This window comes from Orycteropus afer, unplaced genomic scaffold (assembly GCF_000298275.1).
Source record: "Orycteropus afer afer isolate SDZICR_OR568_19922 unplaced genomic scaffold, OryAfe1.0 scaffold00253, whole genome shotgun sequence".
Taxonomy (NCBI): domain Eukaryota; kingdom Metazoa; phylum Chordata; class Mammalia; order Tubulidentata; family Orycteropodidae; genus Orycteropus; species Orycteropus afer.
In genome coordinates this window covers 1,762,798-1,781,647 of record NW_006921840.1, presented here as the reverse complement: position 1 = coordinate 1,781,647, position 18,850 = coordinate 1,762,798, and positions in this window count along the sequence as shown.

Below are 18,850 nucleotides of genomic sequence, written 5' to 3'. Positions count from 1 at the left end.
TTGGAGTCAACAGCCAGTATACTGCCTACCAACCTTGAACTCATCAGCCCCTGCAGCTGCGTGAGTTGGGAAAAGCCTTCAGCTTGACATTTGATCCAAGAACTTGGGACTTGCCAGCTTCTATAAGTGTGTGAGCCATTTTCCTAAGATAAATTTCTCTTTCTCTCTCTATAAGCTCTGTAAGTTTTGCTTCTCTAGAGAACCCAGCCTAACACAACTGGCTAACCAGAAGGTTGGCAGTTCAAACTCAGTAGCCATTATGTGGAAGAAAGATGGGGCAATCTACTTCCATAAAGATTTACCACCTCAGAAACACAATGGGAGCCACTGTGGGTTGGAATCAATTCAATAGCATTGAGATTTTTGTTGTTGTTGTTAATGTATGTATTATGATTAAAGAGCTCTGGTGGCGCAGTGCATTTGACTGCTAACCAGAAATTTGGCATTTCAAAATCACCCCCTGTTCTGCGGAAGGAACATGGGGCAGTCTATTTCCATAAAAATTTACCAACTTGGTAACTCAATGGGGGTCACTATGAGTCATAATGGACTCAATGGCACTGGGTTTTGTTTGGTTTAGGTACTATTTTCAGTGTAGTATAGGCATTCCCTGTATTATGATTGAGTCCTATTCCTATAGCTATATTTAATTCAAATTTGTATGTAAGTCAGAACATTTGTGTATGATTTCTATTTAACTTAGTTAATCAAGTGTTTGTCTCTGTAAATATTACATATACCAAAAGAGAAAAAAAAATCTCACTGTCATCAAGTTGGTTCTGACTCAGAGCAACTCCCTTTAGGTTTCCAAGGCTGTCAGTCTTTATGGAAACAGACTGCCTCATCTTTCTTCCACAGAGCAGCTGGTGGTTTCGAACCATTGACCTTTCTTTTGGTTAGCAGCCAAATGACTTAACCACTATACCATCAGAGCTCCTCAAAATAGTATTTAGTGTACGTTTATATAAGGAGCTCTCCTGGCACAGTGCCTAAGGCATTTGACTGCTAATCAGAAGGTTGGTGGTTCAAACCCACTGGCCACTCTGCAGAAGGAAAACTGGGCAATCTACTTCTTTATACATAAAATTCATTTCCCCCTACACTAAAACACTTTTCACAAAATAACACAGTAATAATACAATTATTAATGTTTTGATATACCACAAAGTAGCACCAGTTGGTCATTATTAACCATTGTATGTACCTCAATTTTTAATATAATAGGCTTTATGGGGGTTGGTTTGTAACTGTGGGCTATACATAAGTTAACTATAGGTTTTATGTAAGTTGGATGTTCACAACCCTGGAACTACCTATATCCCCATTTTATAGATGGGGAAACAGACACTTAGAATGTCAGAGACAGGATTGCTCTCCAAGGCAGTCTGGCTCTAGAATTTGTGCTCTCAGCAATTATATTATTGTGCCTTCATTGCATGTTGTTGCTAGATGCCGTCCAGCCAATTCTGATTCATAACAACTCCATGTACAACAGATTAAAACCCTGCCCTCTGCTGTGCTTGAGCCAAGTGTTGCAGCCATTTCTGTCAGTCCTTCTCGTTGAGGGTCTTTCTGGGTTTTTTTTTTTTTGTTGTTGTTGTTGTTGTTGACCCTCTACTTTCTAAGCATGATATCTTTCTGCAGGGGGTTCATAAAATAGGATGTTAAATTTATTTTCAGGGAAGTGTAAACTGTTCTTGCAAGGAACTCTGATGATGCAATGGTTAAGGCATTTAGCTGTTAACAAAAAGGTCAGTGCTTTGAACCTACTAGCTGCCCCACAGAAGAAAGATGAGGCAGTCTGATTCCGTGACTGCCTTGAAATCCCAATTGGGGTCACTATTAGTCAGAATCGACTTAATAGAAGTGAATTTGGTTTGGTTTTTTGAACCTCTTTTCGCACAGATTTGTTGACCTACTCATATTACCATCCTTTTCCCCAGCAGAGAATTGGACTCTTAATGTTGGGCTAACAAGGTTGGCAGGACAAGGGCCTTTTTAAAGGACTACATCCCCTGGAAAGTAGTTTCCCTAATCTTTCTTCATTCAAGTAATAGTGTTTCTACCTCCTTCTTCTTTTGTGTTGTTACTGCCATCGCGTTGGCTCCAACTCACAATGACCCTATGTATAACAGAATGAAACGCTGCCCGGTCCTCTCAATCATTGCTATTCCTGAGTCCATCATTGCAGCCACTGTGTTAATCCATCTCATTGAGGGCCTTCTTTATCGTCGACCCTCCACTTTACCAAGCATGATATCCTTCTCCAGGGAATGGTCCCCTCTGATAACATGATCAAAGTAGGTAAGATGAAGTCTGGCCATTTTCGCTTCCAAGGAACATTCCGGCTATACTTCTTCCGGGACAGATTTGTTTGTTTTTTGGCAATCCATGGTACTTTCAGTATTCTTCACCAACACCACAACTCAAAAGCATCACCTCTCCTGTGTTCCTTTTTCATTGTCTGGCTTGCACATGCATATGAAGTGATTGAAAATACCATGGCTTGGGTTAGGCGTACCTTAGTCTTCAAAGAGATATCTTTGCTCTTCAGCACTTTAAAGAGGTCTTTCACAGCAGATTTGCCCAGTGTGATACGTCTTCTGATATCTTGACTGCTGCTTCCTTTGGTATTGATTATAGAACCAAGTAATATGAAATCTTTGACAACTTCAGTCTTTTCTTCTTTTATCGTGATGCTGCTTATTGGTCCATTTGTGAGGATTTTTGTTTTCTTTACGTTGAGATGAATTTCCTACTGCAGACTGTAGTCTTTAATCTTCATCAGTAAGTACTTCAAGTCATCCTCACTTTCAGAAAGCAAAGTTGTGTCATCTGCATATCACAGGTTGTAATGAGTCTTCCTCCAATGTTGAGGACATGTTCTTCTTCATATACTCTAGCTGCTCAGATTATTTGCTCAGAATGCATATTGAATAAGTATGGTGAAAGGATACAACCCTGAAGCACTCCCTTCCTGATTTTAACCCATGTAGCATCCACTTGTTCTGTTCGTAGAACAGCCTCTTGGTCTATGTACAGGTTCTTCATGAGCATAATTAAGTGTCCTGGAATTTCCATTCTCAATGTTATCCATAATTTGTTATAATCTAAACATTCAAATGCTTTTGCATGCTCAATAAAACACAAGTAAACAGCTTTCTGGTATTGTTTGCTTTCAGCCAAGATCCATCTAACTTCAGCAATGCTATATCTGGTTCTTCATCCTCTTCTGAATCCATCTTGTATTTCTGGCAGTTCCCTGTCAATATACTGCTCCAACTGTTTTTGAATTATCTTCAGCAAGATTTCACTTATGTGCGATATTAATGATATTGTTCGAGAATTTCCACATTCTGTAGGATCACCTTTCTTTGGAACGAGTATAAATATGAATCTCTTCTAGTCAGTTGTCCAGGTAGCTGCCTTCCAAATTTCCTGGCATAGATGAATGAGTGCTTCCAGCACAACATCCATTTGCTGAAACATCTCAATGGGTATTCTGTCAATTCCCGGAGCCTTGTTTTTCACCAGTTCCTTCAGTGCAGATTCAACCTCTTCCTTTAATACCATTGGTTCTTGATCAGGAGATCAAGATGATGCCACCTCCTGAAATAGGTGAACATCGACCAATTCTTTTTGGTACAGTGACTCTGTATTCCTCCCATCTTCTTTTGTTGATGTTTACTGCATCATTCAATGTATTGCCTGTAGAATCCTTCAGTATTGCAACTCGAGGGTTTAATTTTTTCTTCAGTTCTTTCAGCTTGAAAAATGCTGAATGCATTCTTCCCTTTTGGTTTTCTAACTGCAGGTCTTTGCACATTTCATTATAATAACTGACTTTGTCTTCTTGAACTGCTCTTTGAAATCTTCTGTTCAGCTCTTTTATCTTGTCATTTCTTCCATTTGCTTTAGCTACTCTCTGTACAAGTGCAAGTTTCAGAGTCTCTTTTGACATCCATTTTGGTCTTTTTTCCTTTCCTGTCTTTTTAATGACCTTTTGCTTTCTTCATAGATGATGTTCTTGATGTCATCCCACCATTCCTCTGGTTTTTGGTCATTGGTGATCAATGCATTAAATCTATTCTTTAGATGGTCTCTAAATTCAGATGAGATATAGTCAAGGTTATATTTTGGTTCTTGTGGACTTGTTTTAATTATCTTCAGCTTCAACTTGAACTTGCATATGAGCAGTTAATGTTGTGTTCCACAGTCAGCTCCTGGCCTTGTTTTTGCTATAGATGTTGAGCTACTCCATCACCTCTTTCCACAGATGTAGTTGATCTGATTCCTGTCTATTCCATCTGGTGAGGTCTACATGTATAGCTGACATTTATGTTGTTGAAAAAAGGTATTTGCAATTAATAAGTCATTGGTCTTACAAAATTCTATCATGTGATCTCCAGTGTCATTTCTATCACCAAGGCCATATTTTCCAACTACTGGTGATTCTTCTTTGTTTCCATCTTTCACATTCCAGTCACCAGTAATCACCACCACATCTTGATTGCATGTTTGGTCAATTTCAGACTGTAGAAGTTGCTAAAAATCTTCAATTTAATTTCCTTGTATTTGATGGTTGATGCATGAATTTGATTAATAGTACTGTTAACTGGTCTTCCTTGTAGGCATATGGATATTATCCTATTCCTCACAGTATAGTACTTCAGAATAGATCTTGAAACATTTTTTTGTGACAAGTAATGCCACCCCATTCCTGGCATACTAGAACATATAGATGATTTGGTTCAAAATGGCCAATACCAGTCCATTTCAGCTCACTAATGTCTACGATATTGATTTATTTATTCCATTTTATTTTTGACAACTTTCAATTTTCCTACAATCATACTTTATATATTCCATGTTCTAATTATTAATGGATGTTTGCAGCTGTTTCTTCCCATTTTGAGTTATGCCTCATCAGCCAATGGAGGTCCCAAAAGCTTTACTCGATCCGTCTCATTAAGATCAATTCTACTCTGAGGAGGCAGCTCTTTCCCAGTAGTAGTTTGAGTGCCTTCTGACCTGAGTGGCTCATCTTCTGACACTATATTGAACAATGTTTCAGTTATTCATGTTTTCCAGTAATATATCAGATAGTGTTTCACTGCTATTCATAATATTTTTACTGGCCAATTCTTTGAGCAGTGGATGGCCCCAAATTCTTTTGAGTTGGTCTTAGTCTGGAAGCTCTGCTGAAACCTGTCCACCATGTGTGACCCTGCTGGTATTTGTAACACCAGTGGCTTAGCCTCCAGCCTCACAACAACCCTCAAGCTACCACAGTTGGAGAAAGTGACAGACAAGTGGTGGCCTCCTTCTTCTAGTGTTTACGAATTTGATTCTAGTGATTAATATTTCTATTTTCATCTTTTTTTAGTTATTTTTATAATACTTGTAGATGTACAAGCTGAAAATGAAAGTAAAACTTAAACCAAACTCACTGCCATAGAGTCAATCTCAAATTATAGTGACCCCCTTTGAGTTTCCAAGGTTGTCAATCTTTACAAAAATAGATTGCCCTATCTTCCTTCTGTGGAGTGGCTCATGGATTTAAACTGCCAACCTTCTGATTAGTAGTCAAATGCCTTAGGCACTGTACCACCAGAACCCCTGAAAATGAAAATAGTGTACTACTATTCCACTAGTGGGCAAAGAATGGTTTGTTTGGCCTGCCTGGGAAGTCATGGGTGACTGTCTTAATATAATTTTCCATGAACCTTGCTTTCCCTGGACAGCACCATAGGGACTACTCTGACAGGATTCCTTCCTATGGATTATTTATTATTTATTCCCTATGTATTATTTGATACTTGGTTCTGATATTTGACCCCTCAAAGCTCCCAATAGCCTTTCTCCATCCTACTTCTTCCTCAGCCTGCTCTGTTGGCACCATATGACGAAGGACCAGAATGTTTTCAATGGTGTCACATAGCCCATGGCTTTCAGTCTATAGCTGCCTCTGTTAAACAACCCTCTCTGGCTTTTCACATCTTCAGTTTTCTTTAGTAGGAATATATGTCTCATTAACTGGCTCAAACAGATCACACTTGACTGCTAACCTAAAGGTTAGAAGTTTGGACCCACTCTGTAGTGCCATGGAAAATAGTCCTGGTGTTCTGCTTCTATGAAAATTACAGCTAAGAAAACCCTATGGAGCTGTTTTATCCATTAACACATAGGGTTGTCATGAATGAGAATCAACTTGATGGTAACTCACACTAGATATTCCAGAGCTGATGGAAAATGGGAATGATGTTTCTGGTGGGCATTTCTCAACTGTCCTTGTCCTTGAAACTATTTCCCTAGCTAGACAGTATCAGAAGTCAGTTGGCCAGCAGAGATCCAGCACCTACTGTGTGAAGGATGCCGGAAAAGCTATTTTGTACCTCAGAATCTGAGCTGACTTCACTGGGTACCCTCATCCTCTGCTCCTATTCAAATAGAAGCTGTTTTGACTGACAAACCAACTTCTTATTTCTTGTGTGTAACTGGGCATTCAACGCCTACACTTTGGTCCTGATCTCACTGTCTTCTTAATTAATGCTAAAAAGACCAGATTTGGAAAGAACACAGGAATGAGAGGCTCCATCTTCAGAGAAAGCTGTAGAAGTGGACTCGGTGTGTTTTCCCTACACTCTTAATCTCCCATCGTCACATGCGGGGAATACAAATGCCCTTCGCAGGCCCTTCAGTTCAATTTCACCATAAGACAATTGACCTCTCGCCCCTGTGTGGAGCAAAGCCTTGAACAAAGCAGCTGCCGAAAGGACTTTGTCAAGCTGGAAATGAATTATTAATATGACTGTTAAAGGGAACTGCATCATAAACCGGGCTCTTTATTGTTTACATTAATGAGCTAGAAGATGATGCAGTGAGCAAAATCCCGTTTGTTCAATGCTGCATTTTGAAGTGCAACAACGAGTCAAGAAACAATGATATCCAACAAATGTAAATTCACACTAATTCCTCTCTGGACAAAGAGCCCAAATAGGGAATGTTTTCAGAGCACAAAAACGCTGGAGCAGGGCGGCAAGTCATTACTGAAATTCCCTTTTGGCAGTTTGCTTGAGAATGAAGCTCAGATTTAGGGAGGCAGGAGAAAAATGCCTCGATTGCCTGCTAGAGGGACACAATATAGTGCACCCATCAAAGGACGTGGCATTATCTCTGTGAGATGTGTGCTCAGCACAATATGCTGTTCTTCTCTTATCTGGGCCAAACGGTAAAGCAAATTATTCTAATACAATATCATATTCTGCTTCTCAGAGAGATTCCAAGTCTAACACTTGATTGGCAGTGCAGTGTGTTTGCATGCAGGCTTTCAGATGCTTTCTCTAATGGTGCTTGCTCTCCTTTCAGTAAAAACAGAGCCTTCTTTCCTACCAAGAACCACTTCCATACCAATCCTTTTTTCACCAGAAATGGTCTTTTTTGTACCCTCTCTTTCTTCAGTCTTGCCATGTTGTCTAAATAATTTTACCTGGAAGCCGTAATCTGGGAATGCTAGAATCAATCCCTGCCTTCACAGGAAGCCTACAAATATCCTGAAGCAACATGGTGCCCCTGTAAATTAGATGTTACTCCCAACTGGTATTTTTCTGCATTTGAATTGTACTTTGTCCTATTACATCTCTTTGTTTCTGGACATTTTATCACTTACCCTCCTCACCATTTCCACTTTTTATGATATGCCACATTCTGTCTTCAAGCGTTTGTGGCCTCTTGGTTATTGGGTGTTTATTGGGCTTGTGACCCATTACTTGATTTTCCCCTCTCTGTTTTGGAATTGATGTTATGGGAGTAAAAAGCCAAACTCACTGCTGCCGAGTCGATTTCAACTCATAGCGACCCCTCCTTGGGTTTCTGAAGCAGTATCACAATGGAAGTAGATTGCCCAACCTTCCTTCCAAGGAGTGGCTGGTGGGTTTGAACTGCCAGCCTTCTGGTTAGCAGTCACATGCCTTAGGCACTATACCACCAGAGCTCCTTATTATGGGAGTAGTTTTTTTTTTTTTTTCTTTCCATGTTTCTTTTTGCTCTGACTGTAGTTTGCCAATCTGGCCTAGATCCATTGCCAGCTTTGTTATCTAGAAACTGCATAAAAACTGTGTGTCTAGCTATCCAGTAGATTCTGACTAATACATAGTGACCCTGTAGGACAATGTACAACTGCCCCATAAGGTTTCCAATGCAAAAAATATTTGTGGAAGCAAACTTCCTCGTAGCTGAGTGCTTAACCATTGGAGTCACCAGGGCTCCTTCACAATTTAGACTCAGTTTTCTCTTCTTCTCTGCCCTGCCTTCTCCCCAAGTTAGTACTCTGAACTGCCATAATTGATGATTTATGGGAATAACAGTATGGCTGCCTTTCCTTGTGTAACTCTGCCCTTTTCTTTCCAATCAAGCTTTGGCTCAGTTTGGGGAAGAGATAGTCAAATGGCTGAAGGCATGTGCGTGTGGGTGTGTATGTTTAGGGAGCCATTTGAAATATACTTTTACCACTTTCTTGTAAAAGCTAACACAGCAAGGCAGGGAATTTGAAAACAGTGTCCAACAGGGTCAGTAACATTGGTTCACAGTGATAGACCCTGACTACAGCTACCCTGAATCCTAGTGCCCCCTTCAGAAGCACATATATTAACCCCGAATCCTGAGTCAGGAAGGCCTCTAGCAAAGTTTGGTAAAAAGATTTGATGTTATTTAGCTGCTCTTATTGGTGGAACATAGTATAATATGGATAGAAAATTGCCTTTTATATATTTTTTTAAGTAATAATGGTTGTAGCTGATCATACATGATGTTTGATATTTTATTGTTTAAAATTGTCTTCCAATATATTGAACTGTTTAATTCTTTTATTAGGTTGAACTATATGAGATTGCCGATATTTGGGCATTTTCTGCCTTCAGAAATGAAATGTCAGTTTCATACGGTTTGTTTTGATTCTCTAGTACTGCTGTAACAGACATACCAGAAATGTATGAGTTGAACAAACAAGGGTTTATTCTCTTAGAGTTTTGGAGGCTAGAAGTCCAAGTTCAAAGTGTCAGCTCTAGATGCTGTGTGAAGGCACCTCGACCTTGGGCTTCAGCTCTGCCTCCTGCTCCCGGCCCACTGAAGCTAGAGGCATGTCTTCATTCAGGGAGCTGCTGGCTGCTGAGGCTTACAAACCCAAGGTTGACAAGTAAAATGGCACAGTCCCAAGATTATCAAGCCAACACAGCAGGCCATTAGTTCAAATCCAGAAATAGTCCCAAGATCGGCACCCAACATGGCAGGTCACTCTGATGTTCCAGCCAAATGCAGGATCCATATGTGCCAAGAAGCTCAAGACCTTTCTCAAAGTGTCGTTTCTTCACTGGAAGCAGGCCACATCCCTAAGGCAGCTAGCTACTCAGCTGCTCATAGTTGATTCCACCATGGAGTTGATTTCCAGTCTCATCATGGGGAATAACTACATCCAGCTGCCCCACCATTCACAACCAGGCCCAGCCAAGTTGACACATAACCTTAACTACCACATGGTTCAACCTAATTTGACAGATGAGGAAACTGAACCTTAGCAACAGAAAGTAGCTTCTTCAAGATTACTCATCTCCTAAGCAGTTGAATTGGGATTCAATGGAAAGATTTTCTAGAAAGCACTGGCCACAAAATTCCAACATCAAGAATTATTTTTTATCTACAGTGGCATGTCAGAATTCATGATTTTGAAATCCCTCCGAACATTTTAAGAATAGTCTCACAAATCTCACGTTGATTAAGGAAAAAATTAAAAAATCTTTGCACAAATAATATGATCTCTTCTATGGGTCCCCTCTCTAGATCTCTCTGTCTTCCTCTTATTTTCCTCCCTTGTATCACCCATTTGTTTTTCTATTTGCTCTCTCTTATTTTCCCCCCTTCTCTTCTGTTCACTACCCGCCCCCAATCTCTTTGTTTTGTGCTTAAGCTCTTAAGCATCCTTCTTTTTTTGGTCTCTTTCTTGGCCAAGGTATGTTAGTACCACTGACCCCAATTCAATTCAATTCATTTCACCAAATAACATTATAAACACGGAAACTGGGGTGTGGAATTAGACATCCCAGCAGGGACCACAGCCACTTGTTCTGTAAGAACTTCCTGTTTTCTAACCTGCCTGTAGCTTCCAGAGGAGCCTGACAGGTGCCCTGCCCTGCAGTGCTGCTAATGCTGCCCCAAGGGAACACCCTTCAGACCTGAACAGCCTCCTCTCTCTGTTGGGCCACAATAATATCGGGAAGTGGTGCTTGACTTAATTAAGTCAAACTGGCTAGCACAGTGCATATTAATGAGCACCCTAATGAGCATTAATTTTTGATGTTCTTAGTTAACAAGCATTATAAACTATGATAAATTTTGGTTTGACTTGGTACTAAAAGGAGGATGAGTGGTTGTTTAAAGCTGTAAAGCCAAAAGCTTCCCCAGGGCCTGGAGAGCTTGCTCATTAATACTTCTGGAGCTCATAACGTCAAATAAGACAAATAAGTAGCTCGTGAGGGTTTCCACTGCCCCTTCTTCCTTCTGCCTTCAGCACGCCTTTCTTTTCTAAGTGGACTCCCTAACACACACACACACACACACACACGCACACACACTCAGATGTACTGAAAATCAGTTTTCACTTTTAGACTATTGGAAAAAATGCTTACATCTTTGGAGTTACTAGACCTAGTAATTGCCTGCAAATTTCAGATAATGAAACTTCCAGCTTCAAAACACAAACACTTGGCAGGGATAAATATATGGATGGAGAGATGTTTCTTTTAATTGAGAATTAGAAACTTCATTAGAATTTTTTTTTTTTTTAAAGAATCCAGGTTGTGTTCTACCGCTGATTATTAAATAAAAAGAGTGTTGTCAGTGGTGTGTTTAAGACACATCACACCCAGAAGGCAGAATAGGGGCAACCTCCTCTTTGGGCTTGAAACCTGCTTCCCTGTGGGCCTGCCAAGGTACCCAAATTCCTGTAATTAGACTTCCTCTTTAGGGGTTTTCTGTTTTAATGAAGCTAATGACTTATATTACCTGGGAGGGGTTAGCTATTAGTTACCTTGTAACAGGATTTGATTATGTCATTTTGTTCATTACTACCTGCAGGCTGTGGAATTAAGGCCCTGAAATACAGAATGATTATACTTTGTTCCTTGTAGGGAACAGCAAGTTCAAAGTTCCAGCTACTAACCAAAACTTGACTGTTTGACTGTATCCAAAGATGCCTCAGATGTAAGGCCTGGTGCTCTCCTCCCGAAAGGTCACAGGTATGAAACTATGAAACCCTGTGGAGCACAGTTCTACCCTGCAATACATGGAGCCACCATGAGTTACAGTTGATTCAATGGCAGCAGGTTTGGATTCTTTTATGTTGTTGCAAGACTCAAGCTATTATATCTTCCTAGCTTGATGGGAAGCCCATAGGGTGGAAGTTAGTACATTTCTGGGTGTTCTTGGGCGCAGAACCCCAACTTTTCCTGCTTTTCAAATCCCCTCAAATCTGCCTTAGATCTTTCCATGCAATACCTACCAAAATGAGGATAATGATTAGACCCAGGGTATAGACATTAAAGAATATAGGCATTGGCTTAGCACAGACAGTTTTTGTAGTTAGGTGCCCTCAACTTGATTCCAACACATAATGACCCCATGTGACAGATTTGAACTGCCCCATAGGGTTTCCTAGACTAGAATCTTTACTGGGGCAGATCACCAGGTCTTTCTCCCCTTGAGTCACTGGGTGGGTTTGAACTGCAAACCTTTTTGTAAGTAGGTGAAACCTTAATTTGAACCCAGAACTGTATAAGCAGTTGTTGTGTGCTATCAAGTTGATTCCAACTCTTGGTGACCAATAGGACAGAGTACAACTACTCCATAGGGTTTTCTAGGCTTTAATGTTTATGGGAGTGGATTGCCAGGTATTTTCTACCCTGGAGCCACTGGTGTGTTCAAACTACTGACCTTTCTATTAGCAGCCCTCAGTGCTCAAACACACAGTATGGACAGTGCTGAGTGGTTTAAATTCCACCTCACCTAACTCTGAGTTGTGTGATCTTGGAGAATTTGCTTAATTAACCTTTATAAGTCTGAGCTTCCTCAACTGGGAAATGGAACTACCAGTAATGTCTGTCACAGAGCTTTTGTATACCAAAAAAAAAAAAAACCACCCAAAAATTGATGTGTACAAAGTGCTTAGTACACTATGTGACAGATAGTAAACATTCCACACATAGTGGCTGTTATTCTTTTGTACAGTGGTCTTTACAGTCTGATGTGTGGCATATCCATGGGTTAGATGTCTTATTTTTCTCTGTCTCCCTCTCCTCTTTCCTCCCTTCCTCCATCCTTCTTTCCTTCCCTCCATTTCTGTATTCCTTATTTTCTTCATTACCTTCCTTACTGGTTACTATATAAAAAAAAAACAAAAAACCTCACTGCCATTGAGTCAATCCCACCTCATAGCGACCCCTCCTTGGGTTTTCTGAGGCAGTATCATCATGGAAGTAGATTGCCCAACCTTCCTTCTGAGGAGTGGCTGGTGGGTTTGAACCACCAGCCTTCTGGTTAGCAGTCAGGTGCCTCAGGTACTACGCTACCAGAGCTCCTTCCTTACTGGTTATCTATGGGTTATTCATCTTTCTCCGATAATCTTCCTTTATCAGTCAAAGTGTTCTCTGCTCTATCTCCCCTGGCTCACTGCTCAGTGTGTTTTTGCGGATGATGTCAACACTGCTTGGGGAACCCCTAATGAGTTCATAGACATCTGCTTTCCGGATCAAAGAAGGAATTTCAACTCCAAAACGGAAATGGCTTTTGGATTAACTGTGACATTATTTCCCTTTGCATTGTTACTCATAATAAAATCTGTCCTCTCAATATGTTGCCTTCTTACCTGTCAGCGATGTGGAAAGAATAAATGAGATGTAACTTGGTATAGAGGAAGTAGGCGGGAAAGAAGGCAGTAATTTTGCGGGGATTCTCTCTGTTCTGTTAAACCAGGCAGTGAGGGTAGGTATGCAGCCACATTCCCTGTGACAGGCAGCTTCAGTCTATTGACAACTACTTACTTGTGTGCTATTTGCCCTGGGGGCTACTAAGATATATGAGATACAACTCCTTTCCTCTAGTTGCTTCCAGTCCAGCTGGGATGGTTGGTAAGACTCAAACTATGACAACTATTTGATAAAAATGAAATAGGGAAGGCTTTGTGGTGGAAATGGGATTTCAGGTAAGTCTTCAAGGTTGAGTTCGGGTAACAAAAGACGAAGGAAGACATTTCAATTTTATTTGTGACGATGGTGCAGGAGGGAGTGTAAGGGGAGAGAAGGTTAATTGAAAGCCAGAAGCAGTAGAAAAAAAATGGCCAGAATGGTCCTTGGAAGTCAGGATTGGGAGACTTCATCTCACTTACTTTGGACTTGTTATCAGGAGGGACCTGTCTCTAGAGAAGGAGAGGGCCAGTGAATAAGAGGAGGACCCTCAACAACGTGGAATGACACAGTGGCTGTAACAATGGGCTCAAACATAGCACTGATTGTGAGGATGGCTCAGGACTGGGGAGTGTTTCGTTCTGTTGTACATAGGATTGCTATTCATCAGGATAGACTCAACGGCACCTAAAACAACAACAGCAACAACAATATTCAGAAAATAATTAGGTGATCAGGTTGATGGGGCAGAAAATGGCTGGTGGAGAGTAGTGGAAGAAGTTTTTGAAAGACAGGCTGAAGACTTAAACTGTACACAGTAAGCAAGAGCGAACCATTTTCTATTTGGAAGCAGGGATGTGATGGGATGGAACAGAGAGATAATGGAGGGAGTGGGAGGCTGACCAAACTCAACCTGGCTCAAATCCCATTTTTTTTTTTACCCAAGAAAATGAAATTGTCAATGGATACTAAGTCTGCTTTAAAGTCCAAATACTTGGTCAAGCAACAGAACTATTAATTCCAAAATGTTTAAGTACAAACCTGAAGCAGTTGCAAGGAGCTCTGGTGCCATACCAATTAAAGTACTCAACTACTAACCAAAAAGTTGCAATTCAATCCCACTAACATCTCCGTGGTAGAAAGATGAGACCGTCTTCTATCTATCATAAAGATTGACAAGCATTGGAAACCCTATGGGCAGTTCTACTCTTTCCAATAAGTTCTCTATGAGTCAGAATCAACTCAATGGCAGTCATTTTTGCTGGAAAGGACCTGCTTCTCAAGTGTGGTCCATCAGCATCAGTATTCCCTGGGAACTTGTTAGAAATCTAGAAAATTTCAGGCCACACCCCAAACTTATGATACTGCTGCATAGCACATTATATGAAAATTTAGGAGTTTGAAACTACACACATTTATTATATCACATTTTCAATGGTCAGGAATTTGAGAGTGGCTTAACTGAGTGATTGTATTGTAGTGTCTCGTAAAGATGTAGTAGGGTTCTCGATGAGAGGGTTAATGTTCTCCACTGCTAATCAAAAGGTGGCTGGCTCGAATCTACCCGGAAGCATGTCACACAAAGATCTGGCAATCTACTTCTTAAACTAGCCATTGAAAACCCTGTGGAGCATAGTTCTACCCTGCCAGGTGTAATCTCTCTCTCTCTCTCTCTTTTTTTAATTAAATCTTTTTAAGTAATTGTTAAATCTTACCTACTAAATGGTAGTCACTGTTCAAAGATCTTTACAAGCATTAACTCATTTAATCTTCAAAACAGCCTCATGACATAGGCATTATTATTATTCCCATTTTACAGATGAAAAGATTAAGGCACAAAAAGATCACACAGTTTTTATGGGGTTGAGCTAATATTCAAACCCACACTGGGTGGCTTCAGATTCTATATTCTTAACCATTATGCTCTGCACATAACCCTAAAAAAACTAAAACCAAACTTGTTGCTGTCAAGTCAATTACCAACACCTGTTGTTAGCTGCCACGGAATTGCTCCCAACCCATGGAAACCCCATGTATGAAGTACGGGTAATGAAGTGTTGCCTGATCCTGTGCTATCCCTATGATATGTAGCCAGTTGGACCACTGTGTTTCATAGTGTTTTCAAGGGTATGACCTTCTGGCAGGAGCTAACCAGGCCTTTCTTCCGAGTCACCTTTGGGTGGGTTCAAACCACGAATCTTTTTGTTAGTAGTCACATGTTTAACTATTTGCACCACTCAGGGACACCTACATACACATACATACCTACATACAAATATATACGTACATACACGCAAACCCAACTCATTGCCATCAAGTTGATTCTGACTCATAGCGACCCCCATTGGGTTTTCCTGGTTGTAAATCTTTGCAGAAGCCGACTGCCTGACCTTTCTTCCGTGAAGCAGCTGCTGGGTTCTAAACTGCCGACCTGGTTCATGGCCAAATGCCTTAACCACTATATCACCAGAGCTCCTTTTATATAAGTTTATGGGTGTGTGTGTGTGTCCTGGTTTTTCTGCACAAAAATTAATTAACACACTATATAATACTGTTATTCTTCTTGGTTTTTCAGTTAAGTATGTATTTTGGAGAGCATATTCTTGTAACATATAGATGCCCAATCTCATGATCTACCATAATGTATAAAGTAGTTTCTTATTGATAAACATTTAAGCTATTTCTAAACTATTGCTATTAAAAAATACTCAAATTAATATTTTTATACATTTGCCATTTATTATGCATGAGCATATCTGTAGAACAAATTCTTAGAAGTAGGATTGGTAGGTGAATAGGTAGGGGTTTTTCACATTTTGATACATAAGGCCAAATTGTCCTACATAAAGGTTTTATCATTCCTCTTAACAATATTTGAGAGTCTCCATACATTTTGTGCCAATTTATACTCCCTCCAAAAACATAGGAGAGTTCCCATTTCCCTGCACCTTCACTGACACAGTGCTATCAAAGCTTTTTCTTCCAACTGGTAGAAAATAATATCTCAGTGAGGTTTTAATTTACATTTCTTTTATTACAGATGAATTTGAACATTTTTCATGTGTTTAATTTGGTATTTCATTTTCTATAAATACTCTGTTCATTATCTTTTGGCCATTTTCTATTTGCTCGTTAGTCCTTTGAAATTGATTTATAAGAGATCTTTTTCTATTAAGAAATGGTGCTGCTTTTCTGTGGTATAATTGCAAATATTCCTCCAGTGTGTCATTTTTTTTTTTTTAACTGTGTGGATGACTTTGCTATGAAGAAAGTTTTATTTTTATGTTTTAAACTGTATATGTCTTTTCTTTTTCGGTTTCTGGCTTTGGTTTTATATTTAGGAAGGATTTCTCCCCACACCAAGATTATATATATAAAAACACCTTCCTCTTCCTTGTAGTATTTTGTGTGTGTGGGGGGGTTCATTTTTCATTTAAACCTTTGATCCATCTGGAATTTATTTTGTGTCAGGTGTGAATTTGGCATTCAACTTGACTTTTCTTCTAGATTTCTGTCTACTTGCCTCAATGCCACTTATTTAATCATCTGTATCCATCTTAAATACCACCTTCAGCATATACCAAATACCTATATGTGTTCGGGTTTATTCTGGACTTTCTAGTATTTTTATTGTGAAATCATTCACATTTTGAAAGTACTCTTTAGCTTAGAAAGGATTCTTAAAATGACCATGTAAATACTGGGTTGCCATACGTATTTGTAAGTGTTTGTTTATACATCATTAAGTACTTGGCAGAGGATATTAGGAGAGACAAAGGAGGATGCACTGAAGCTTGAGACTAATTTGTTAGGAATAAGTATGTATTGACAGTCCATCTAAAATTGTCATGTAAATTGGTGAGAAAATAGGAGTGGATTTACAGAAATTATATAAAAAAGCTACTTGAAAGATGAGATTCTAGAATGTACGCAGCACATGAGAGCCCTTGCCTGGGAGTCATTCTGCCTAGGTTCAGATCTGATGTATAAATACATCCACTTCTCACTTATCGTCATGGTTAGGTTCTAAAAATCAGCTTGTTACGTGAAAAGCAGCATTAACCAAAAATGGAGGATGACCTCATCCAATCATAAAATGGATGATGACTGTATCGTTATATACCTATTGAATTACATCATTATATACTTGCCAATTTACATAATTACATAACTGCCAAACCACTGAGAATCATGGCCCAGCCAAGTTGACACATAACCTTAACCCCCACAGGCATCGTCACTCCATACACCTCAGCTTTCGTTATTACCAGACTTATGTCATTAATGTGCAGAATAGCCAGTTGGGACATTTTTTTACTATTGTCATAAATGCGAAATACCAGATAACAAGATTGTCGATAAGTGAAGAATAAATGTAATATCAATACTAAAATCTGACAGAAATGCTTTGGCTGTTCTCCAGAGGCCCCAATATACTGCCTTGGTTATATATTCCTCCAGAGCTCTTTAGGAACATGTTTTGTTAGCTGCTGTCATGCTGGCCCCCAATTCATGGCAGCTCCATGCACAATGGAATGAAACCCTGCCTGCTTATGTACTATCTACATGATCACTTGTGAACTGGACCTTTGTATTCTATAAGGTATATTCATTGGCTGATTCTCAGAAGTGTTTCACCAGGCTTTTGTCCTAGTCCATCTTAGTCTGGAAGCTCTGCTGAAACCTGTTAAACAACACATAAGCCCGCCTCGACAGATGAGCAGTGGTTGCATATGAGGTGTATTAGCTGTGCTTCAAAGCCTGGCCACTCTTGTGCCAGATGAGAATTCAACCTCTGTACCACCACTGGCTCTCTTTTGCAATATAGTTTTATTAGTTTAGAAACCTGGTTGATTTGCGCTCTCACTACCACTCCTCCACTTGGTCATTTAGAATTCTTACAGAGCAGAGATCCGCAAAGGATGTCTAGGAGGTCAAATCCAGCGTGTTTTTGTACTGACAAGCTAAGAATGATTTTCATGTTTTAAAAGGATTGTAAAACACAAAACAAACAACAATCAAAGAAAACTCTGTAGCAGAGGTGGTATGTGAAAGCAAAGCCTGAAATATTTACTATCTGACCCTTTACAGAAAATGTTTGCTGACCCCTGTTCTGAATCTGGATTAGTTATATATCTTATAAAAAGAATACTCTTGCTGACGATAAAACAAGCTTTTTGTTATACTCTAAAAGCAATTACAAGGCATTTATATGGTATAGAAATAGGGTCCTGTAGGTTTATTCCCCACCATGGAGCTCATTTAACTCCTGTTTTCATGTATCAACTGTGGAGATTTAAATCCCACAATGGAATTTCTCGTGCATGACTTTGAGCCAGGATTCATGGTTGAAGATCTGAGTGAGCTTTCAAGAAGGACTTTTGTAGCTGCAACCCATCCCTGTTGCAAACTTGTTCAGAGCAAATCAAAGTTGGTACACATCACTTTATTTTTAAACCATTTCTTTTCTTCTTACTGGTTTTCTTGTGTACTAACAATGAATCATGTCTTACTTTTGCCTTCCATCTCCTTCCCCTGTGTGTGCGCACAACTTGTACATATGCTCCCTAGCTGAATCTCTGGTTTCTGGAAATTGTTTCTTTGATAGATGAAAATCACTCAATTACCCACTGCTATCGAGTCATCTCCTACTCATGTGACCCTATAGGACAGAGGAGAACTGCCCCATAGGGTTTCCAAGGCTGTAAATCTTTACGCAAGCAGACTGCCTCATCTTTCTCCCACAGATTGGCTGGTGGGTTCGAACTGCTGACTTTTTTGTTAGCTGCTGAATTTCTTAACCACTGTGCCACTGTTGTTGTTGTTGTTATGTGCCGTCGAGTCGGCCCCGACTCATAGCGACCCCTCCTTGGGTTTCCGAGGCAGTATCACTACGGAAG